Here is a 10,137-nt window from a genome sequence, read left to right as displayed (position 1 = left end):
AATCCACTCCTTACATAATTGTTGTGAAAATTACAACAGATAACATAAGCCATCCTGAGCACATAATATATGGCCGATAAATGTTAGCTCAATTCTCTGCAGTTCCTGCCACTTTGAGTGTGTATGATTCAGGTTAAAATTTTATGCTGGAATGGATTGTTCTTACCCAGAATTAGGACCACTTTTTCTTTTCCCAACTCTTCAACTACTCACACATGAAACTGCCAGAATTATTACTTGTAAAGAATTAAAGTTGGTGGTCAGTCTTCAGGTCTGACTACATTATATATGTTATCAGTAAATATTAAAGATGAGCAAGCATTTGTACAGAGGGAAATAATTCAAATATTCTTCAACTCAGAACATTTTTTAAATGTTATGAATTAAAAAAAGCGTTACAGAGAACAATCATTGGTGGTTTAAAACCCTATAGTTCACTTTGAATAGTATTAATACCAAAAAAAAAAAAAAATCTTGTATCTGGTTTCCCCTTTGAAATGCATCATGTGAGAGTTTAACACAAATTTTTGGTAAATTTGAAAAGAATATTATGTAATAACAGACTAAAAATTATTAAATTATTAGTGTTAAGTGATACAAACATAATCTTAAATTTGCTAATCATTATTTCTTACCATGTATTTTTCATGTTTAAAAAACACATTGACTTGAAGCTAATTAGTTATTTGGTACAATAAATATTTATTGGATGCCTAGAGTTTTGCAAGGTCCTGATATAAAGCCTGCTTTTCAAAGATAAGAAGGCACAGTTCTGGCCTTCAAAAATCTTGAGTAGGACAGAAAAAACAATTATAATATAAAGTATCATTCCTTGAATTGAGCTATGCAAAAAGTATCACAGTGATGTGGAAGGGAAACAATTATATCTACTAAGGAGAGTTGAGGAAAAATCCTTAACTCTTGAGAAGTAGGTATTAGTATTGCTATTTTATAGATGTTGGCAGTAATGGCTTAGAATTATAATACAATTACTTACGTGGCCTTTGGAAATTTGTTCTTAGCTGATACTTTGTGAATGTAAGTTTTATGCATGTATGGGTGTGAATCTCAGCTTAATTTACCATACTAACAGTCATCTTTCCTCGTGATGCGGTGAGTATGTTAGTTTCACATGTATCAAAGCCTAATACCAATTGTTGTGGATTGCATTGTGTCCCCCAAAATTAATATGTTGAAGCTCTAATCCCCAATTTGACTGTATTCAAACATAGGGCATTTAGGGAGTTATCTAAATGAGGTTAAATGGAGTCATAAGGGTGGGGCTTTAATCCAACAAGGCTAGGATCCTTGTTAGAAGAAAAAGGGACACAGAGTTCTGACTGCAAGCACATACAACAAAGGGTCAAAGGGACGCAGAAAGAAAGGGGGAATTTACAAGCCAGGATGAGAGTCCTCACCAGAACTGAATCCGCCATAACATTGATCATGGACTTCTGGCCTCCAGAGCTCACAGAAGATGAATTTCTGTTGCTTGAGCCACACAGTCTGGGATATTTTGTGATGGCAATCCAACCGGCTTAATATAACAATAACATGAAGTACGTAAACTTGGGCTAATTTTCCTTGAGGAAGAACATCACAGAATGTTTGCCCTTTGGCGGGGTGGGGAAAAAGAAAATCTCCCTCCTGTAATACCACTTTGTGTTCTAGGAGAAGAGGTGGGTGGGTTTGCACCGAATCTGGGAACCTCTTAGGTGGGGTCAGGGATCTCAGTCCACACCTTTTCTCTGAGGTTCAAAGTTAGAGATTTTGTAAAGAATAAAAGTGCCATTTGGACTAAAAGGATCCCAGAGTTGCTAAGGGTGATTCAAATCCAACTGTAAGGAAGTTTGCAGGTTGTATCCCTCTTAGTAGGGTCCTACAGAAACCCCTGTCTATAGCCTTGTAAGAGAATACTCACTCTGGAAAAGTTTAAAAACAGCCACCATTGCTTTCCAAGTCCAGCTAACTTTGTTAGGTATGTTAGGAAGAAAGGTGTGACTCTCTCAGAGTTGCCTTTTCTGCACTTTCAGGGATTGGAGCTTGTTTGCAGCAGGCAGAGATCAGACTTTGTGGCTCCAGTCTTTGGGCCTGAAACTTTGTGAGAGCAAGAGAAACGGGGGCAGATAAAAAGCCGTTACTGCAAGTAAGCGGTTAGCATTTTCAAAATTCCCTTTCCAGTATTCTGTCAGCAAGACTGTTTTGTTGTTATAGACAAAGAAGAGGCAAGTGAAGGAGAGAGAGCGGATGCTAGGTTTCCTGATGAATAGAGGTGTTTACTCACGTGATTGATGGGAGAAATATAAAAATGTGACTCTATTTCTATCCCAATCTAGTGGCTTCGATCTTATAGATTATCATATGAATGTAATTTAATAAGAGAATGTTTAAATAAATAAGACACTCCAATTACAGACAACTCTGTGAATATTAAAAATAATAAGTGTTTTACATATATATATATATATATAATTTGATGAAATGATAGCAATAATTACTTTCCTGCCAGTTTAACTACATATCAAGGTTTGCTAATGAAAATGCCTAAGAGTGTTAAGCAGGTGATGCTAATGAATACAGTGGCTTGAAGGGCGCTAGGGGATTGCCACTATGTAGAATGTGGGTCTGTTATTGCTACATTTTCTGATCTTTTCAAGAGAACTGATGAAAATATGAACTTTTAAAAGATTTTTATTTAAATTCCAGTTAGGTGACATACAGTGTAATATTAGTTTCAGGTATACAATATAGTGATTCACACAATCACACAACACCCACTGCTCGTCACCGCACTCCTTCATTCCCATCACCCGTTTCACCCATCCCCTCCCCCCCATAGCCATCAGGCTGTTCTCTATAGTCATGAGTCTGTTTCTTGGCTTGCTTCCTTCTCTCCTTTTTTTTTTTCCCCTTTGCTCATTTGTTTTGTTTCTTAAATCCCACATATGAGTGAAAGTATATAGTATTCGTCTTTCTCTGACTGACTTATTTTGTTTAGCGTAAAACTGTCTAACTCCGTCAATGTCATTGCAAATGGCAAGATTCCATTATTTTTTATGGCTGAGTTATTATTACATATATTATATATTACATGTAATATATAATATACAATATGTATATTATACTCATTATGTGTACACACACACACACAACTTTTTCTTTATTCATTCCTCAGTGGATGGGCATTTCAACTGTTTCCATAATTTTGCAATTGTAGATACTATTGCTGTAAACATCAGGGCACATGCAGTCCTTTGAATTAATATTTTTATCATCTTTGGGTAAATACCTAGTAACGCAATTGCTGGATCCTAGGGTAGTTCTATTTTTAACTTTTTGAGGAACCTCCATATTGTTTTCCACAGTGGCTGAACCAGTGTGCATTCCTACCAACAGTGCAAGAGGGTTCAGCTCCTCTACATCCTGGCCAACACCTGTTCTTTCTTGTGTTGTTAATTTTAGCCATTCTGACAGGTGTGAAGTGGTATCTCATTGTAGTTTTGATTTGTATTTCCCTGATGATGAGTGATGTTGAGCAACTTTTCATGTGTCTGTTGCTGTCTGTATGTCTTCTTTGAAAAAGAGTCTATTCATGTCTTCTTCCTATTTTTTAATTAAATTATTCATTTTTTGGTTGTTGAGTTTTATAAGTTCTTTATATATTTTGGATACTGACCCTTTATCAGATATATCTGCAAATGCCTTCTCCCCTTCTGTAGGTTGCCTTTTAGTTTTGTTGACTGTTTCCTTAGCTTCTGTTTTCAGAAGCTTTATGCTGAAGTCCCAGTAGTTTATTTTCATTTTTGTTTTCTTTGCTTCAGGAGACATAGGTATAAAGTAGTTGCTATGGCTGGTGTCAAAAAATTACTATCTATGTTGTCCTCTAGGATTTTTATAGTTTCAAGTCTCATATGTGTGTCCTTACTCCATTTGGAATTTATTTTTGTGTGTGGTCCAGTTACATTGTTTTGCTTGTCACTGTCCAGTTTCCTCAACACCATCTGTTGCATTTCTATACACCATTGAAGAAGCAGAAAGAGAAGTTAAGGAATTAATCCCATTTACAATTGTGCCAAAAACAATAAGATACCTAGGAATAAACATAATCAAGGGGTAAAAGATCTGTATTCTGAAAACTATAGAACACTGATGAAAGAAATTGAAGAAAACACAAAGAAATGGAAAGACATTCCATGCTTATGGATTGGAAGAACAAATATTGTTAAAATATCTATACAATTCAAAGTCACTGACACATTTAATGCAATCCCTACTTAAAAAAAAAAAAAAACAGCATTTTTCACAGAGCTAGAACAAAGAATCCCAAGATTTATATGAAACCATACAAGACCTTGAATAGTCAAAGCAACCTTGAAAAAGAAAAGCAAAGCTGGAGGCATCCCAGTCCTGGACTTCAAGTGATATTACAAAGCTATAGTGATCACAACAGTATGGCACTGGCACAAAATAGACACACAGATCAACTGAACAGAATAGAAAACCTGGAAATGAACCCACAACCATATGGTCAATTAATCTACAACAAAGCAGAAAAGGACATCCAATGATTTTTTTTTTTTAATGTGACATCTCACCATATTAAATGCATGGCAACAAATTATGATTTTAAAGATGCTAAAGCCAAATTCAGTATTTCTGAATGCAGACACCAACCAGAGTGTTCCAGGTTGAGATCTCACTCTTAATTAACAATAATGGATTTAGGAGAGTTATTCGAGGACACCTGACAAACTTCACTGAAACATGATTGAATTCATTATCATATCTAAGGAAATAATGTTTTAGTCAAAGACATGCTAGGCAGCTCCTGAAACAGAAAAGTAGAGAGGAAGAAGTGACTTCCCAAGCAAACTCAGTACAAGTACTGCCCCTCTCAAGAATCAATATGTCAGACCTTGATACAGTAGTCTCTGCATAGCCCTATAGCTGAGGGGTTGAGAATTAGAGCTCTTGAGCCAGACTTCATTATGTTTGAATCTCCCTACCTCCTACTGGTTATTCAGACTCTCCGTGCCTCAGTGTTTCTATTTGTGAAACAGGGATTTTAGTAATATGTATCACATCAAAATGCTGTGGGAAAGTAGTGGGTCAATAAATATTCCTGTGAGGATAAAATGTTAGATTACCAGAGCCTGGTGCCAGAAACCATTCTTATCATTTAATCGTCTTTGTGCTGATTTCATTGTTGTAAAACAATTCCTTGTTTAACAATTCCTTGTTATAATAGACTTGTGTGCAATGAAAGAATGTCTTGGCCTGAGGGTGTGAGAGCAGACACTGTAGTTAGAGATCTTAGTATAATTTAATAAATTGGTATTGTGATTAAAGTACTTTATTCTCTGGTGTGTTCAGTTATCACAAATTAGTTGCCTAGAATTTGATTATATCTGGAACTAAGACATGATCCAGTTCTCTGGATCCTAAACCAAGATGAATTCACCAAGATGAATGTCAAAAAAGAGAACTCATGGCAGTTACAGTGTTCTTTTCTTTTCTTTTCAAGATTTTATTTATTTATTTGACAGAGCTCACAAGTAGGCAGAGAGGCAGGCAGAGAGAGAGAGAGGAGGAAGCAGGTTCCCTGCTGAGCAGAGAGCCTGATGAGGGGCTCTATCCTGGGACCTTGGGATCATGATCCGAGCTGAAGGCAGAGGCTTTAACCCACTGAGCCACCCAGGCACCCCGAGTGATCTTTTTTTCATCATGAGATTTTTCCTTCAGATTTTCCATTTCCAGACAGTATAAAAGAATTGTAACTCTCTTATTCACGATTTAATCGCCAATCTTTAGCTCAAAGCTTGACAGAAAGTAAGGGGTCAGTAATTATAAATTGAATGAATAAACGAAAAATGAATGGATACTTGAAAAAAGATTCTTTTTATTACGTTGTTTGACATCTACCTTGTTTCAATCAACATGTTGTTTAGAGAGTTATTACTGATTCATTGATGGTCCCATTTAACTGAGTTCCAAATATTAAATATGTTGTTGTGTTTTTTCATTGGAGCAGGCATTAGAAAGTGGAAAATGAAAACCGAAGAAATGAAAAGCAACTAGCTGTTTCTGGAAATATCCCTCACTTAGTTGAGGATAAAGAGTTGCAATAATGATACATTCTGGGCTCAGCAAAGTAATGGATATCAGGTTTACTGTCCTGACATTTAAAAAAAACAAATCAACAAAATAAGATTAAATATATGAAACAACTCTTTGTAGGATTTGGGAATAACATAGCATATGACTATAATTCCTGAAAGAAGGGTAACTCTTGAGCTGAATCCCCGTTCACCTTGGTTTTCTGTCTGAGCACTTCTCAAACTGCAGCACCAGGAAGAAGGACCAAAAGCCTGGCGGGACAAAGAGAACAGTGGTTGCAGTTTGGAACTCCTGAGGCTGCTGGTTTTGGGGCACAAGGTAAGAGAAATGAGAGACTTGCACAGAAAAGGAGACTCAAACATCTGTATATTTCGGACTTTGGCTGAACACAAAGTCGTGGTACCAGCCTCGACTCCACAGGCCTAGCATAGCATAATTGCTGAGAAGAGGACAGAAGAACAGAGATTCTAGAAGTAGCCAGGTTTGGGGAGAAATTTGATTTCTAAACCACTAGTGTGAAGAAGTCTCAGGAAGATCACACCTTAAGAGTAAGAACCATGCCGGAGAACAGTGATGTCTCAGGTCTGCTCCACAGAACAGCAGCATCAGCCCCTCGTGAGAACTTGCTGGAAATGCTGAATCTCTGACTCCCGCCCTATCTACTGAATCAGAAACTCTACGGGTGGTATTCGGCACTCTATACAACCATTTAAAGTTCACAAGAACATTAGAACGTATTTTTAAGTCAGTGGCAGTGAGAATACAATTTATCAAAATCAGTGGAAAATAGTGCATGACTTGATGGAAATTTTTAGATTTAAATGTTTATGTTATCAAAGAGAAAAGGCTTGAAATCAATATTTTAAGCTTAACCTTAAAAAAAGAATAATTCAAACCCAGAGTAAATAAAAGGAAATAATAGTAAGACTAAAAATTCGTAAAATAAAGAACAAATGATGGGAAAAAAATTAACACAGTCAAAAGTTGGTCTTCTGAAAAGTTAAAAAAACTGAAAAAACTCTGACAAAATTGATCCAGAAAAGAGAATGAAAAATGATATCAGCAATGAAAAAAAGAATGCTACTAGAGATCCTCCAGGCAATAAGATGGAATAAATATTATGAGCAGATGTTTATGAACAAGTTTGATTATTTAGATATAGAAAAGCCATTGAAAAACATCACTAGAACAAGGATAATCCAGTTGGGTTCTAGATATGCATTTAAAAATAGAAAGATTCTTACTGAGGTAGCATCTCAAACTAGTATTGTGATCATATTGGCAGAATTAGTAGACTGTTTCCTAGTATGACCATGCTGGAAGGTAATTATTGAGATGCGTTAGTGTTAATATTTATGTTCGCTTAAACTGTTGATTATGAATGTCTTAAATAATTTGTGGTATCTGCCTTCAACATCTTGTAGACCCATATGAAAGGACCTGAAGTAAGCACCAGATGACCCTTCTGTCATCTCCCATGATTAGTTTTTGATAAAAGATAGATTAGGTAAAATAAATAGAATATATGAATAAGACTAGATTTGTTTTATAAAAATTAAAGATTTGAACTTTCCTCACCAGGTCAAAGTGTTTTTACTTGTAGATTCTAACCAAGGATAAAACCAAACTTAGACAAGCTTATCAGAATATGGAAGAGGAAAGATCACTTCCCACCTCATTTTATAAGACCAGAAAAACCCAGATATGAAAATTAGCCAAATATATTCCAAGAAAAAAACAAAATAAAACAAAACAAAACTACAGACCACTATCTCTCATGAAAAGACATGGAAAAATCCTTAACAAAGTACAAGGAAATTACATCCAACAATATATAAAAATATTACTAGGAGACTTAATGAGGTTTTTCTCAGTAACAAAACATGGATTTATTATTTTAAAAATCAGTACAAATGATTCATTACATCAATAGAATGAACAAAATTCATATACCTTAATAGATGTGAAAAAAGTATTTGACAAGATTAAAGACCCAGTAATGATAAAAACTCTAGCCAACTAGAAAAGAAGGAAACATCTATAGTTAGCATAAAACCTAATTGTGAAATATTGAACTCCTCCCACTTATTATCAGGAAGAGGATAAGGATTTTTGCTCTTGCCACTTTGACTCAACATTGTTCTAGAAATTCTAGCAAATTCAATTAGGGGGAAAAAAAGAACCCACGCAAACAAATGACTTAAAGTTTAAAAGGAACACATACAGATATCCTCATTGGTATACAAAATGATTGTTTAAGTAGAAAAACCAAAGGAGGGGCGCCTGGGTGGCTCAGTGGGTTAAAGCCTCTGCCTTCAGCTCGGGTCATGATCCCCGGGTCCTGGGATAGAGCCCCACATCAGGCTCTCTGCTCAGCAGGGAGCCTGCTTTCTCCTCTCTCTCTGCCTGCTTCCCTGTGATCTCCGTTTGTCAAATAAATAAATAAAATCTTAAAAAAAAATAAAAAAACCAAAGGAATATACAAAAAAGCTAGTAGATCTAATAAGTGAATTTAGTCCTGTGTCACAGGACAAATGATAAAACAAATTTCTATCTGGTGTCTATATGCTAACAATAAACAATTAGAAAATAAAATTTAATAAAATAGACCACTAGTCTGAAAACCACAAAAAACATTACTGAGGGAAGTTAAGTTTTAAAAGACCCAAATAAAAGGAGAATATGCAAAGTGGAAGACTTAATATTTCAAACCTATCTATTTTTCTCAATTTGGTCTCTAAGATTCATGTCAAACCCAGTCAAGTAAGTTTTTAAAATATAAACAAAGAATGCAATTTTTAAATTGATGGGAAATACACAGAGCCTAAAGTAGCAAAAATGATTTGGCAGAAGGCAAAGTTGAGGAATTTATACTTGCTGAACTTAAAACGGCTATAAAGCCACAGTAATCAATAGAGTGTGACATTTACATAAGGTCGAATAGATCAATGAAAGATAATAGATCCATACACAGCTGGTCAATGGTTGTTTAAAGGGGGTGACAAAAAATTTCAGTGGGAAACAAACATCTATCCAGCAAATAATATGGAAGCAGTTGAAAATTAAAAGGGAAATTTTCATCTTGACCTTTAGAACGTTTACCAAAAAGAGATATGTTTTGTATACCTACATTTAAAAGCTAAAATTGTAAAGCTTCTAAAAGCAAACATAGAGAAACCGTTTCATGATGGTAGGATAGGCAAAGATTTCTTATTCCTAGTCAAAGAACAAAAGGGATAAATTAGATTTCATTAAACTTACACACTTATTTATTACTAGACATTCTTTTAAAAATAACCAAGTTGCAAATCAGGAGAAAATATTTGCAATACATACACCTACTCATAAAACTGTATAACATAGCAATAAAAAGACAAGAAATCCAATTAAATAACAAGACCTGATACAGTCCCCCCCGCAAAAAAATATAAAAATGTTTACTATGCACATGAAAGGGTTCAACATCATTAGTCACGAAGAAAAAGCAAATTAAAATCAGATACCACTTTATAAGCAATATAATGACTAAAATTCAAAGGAATGGTCACACCAAATGTTTGCAAGAACAGGATTGGTGGGATTTTAAAATGGTACAACTACATAGGAAACTGGCAATTTTTTTTTAAGATTTTGTTTATTTATTTGACAGACAGAGATCACAAGTAGGCAGAGAGGCAGGCAGAGAGAGAGGAGGATGCAGTCTCCCCGCTGAGCAGAGAGCCCGAGGAGGGGCTCCATCTCAAGACCTGAGCTGAAGGCAGAGGCTTTAACGCACTGAGCCACGCAGGCCCCTGGCAATTTGTTTTTAAGTTAAGTACATACCTACTCTATAACCGAGAACATCCATTCCAAATATTTTATACAAGAGCAGTGAAAATATATGTCCAGGAAAATACTTAAATGTGAGTGCTTATAAGAGCTTTATTCATAAAAACTTTAAACTGGAGAAGCACAATGTCCATCTCAAAGAAGAATGTATAAACAAATTATACTTTATAGTTTACGTCCACAACAGAATAA

This window comes from Mustela erminea, chromosome 6, assembly GCF_009829155.1.
Source record: "Mustela erminea isolate mMusErm1 chromosome 6, mMusErm1.Pri, whole genome shotgun sequence".
Lineage (NCBI taxonomy): Eukaryota > Metazoa > Chordata > Mammalia > Carnivora > Mustelidae > Mustela > Mustela erminea.
The sequence above is the reverse complement of the archived record's forward strand: the minus strand, read 5'-3'. Positions refer to the sequence as shown.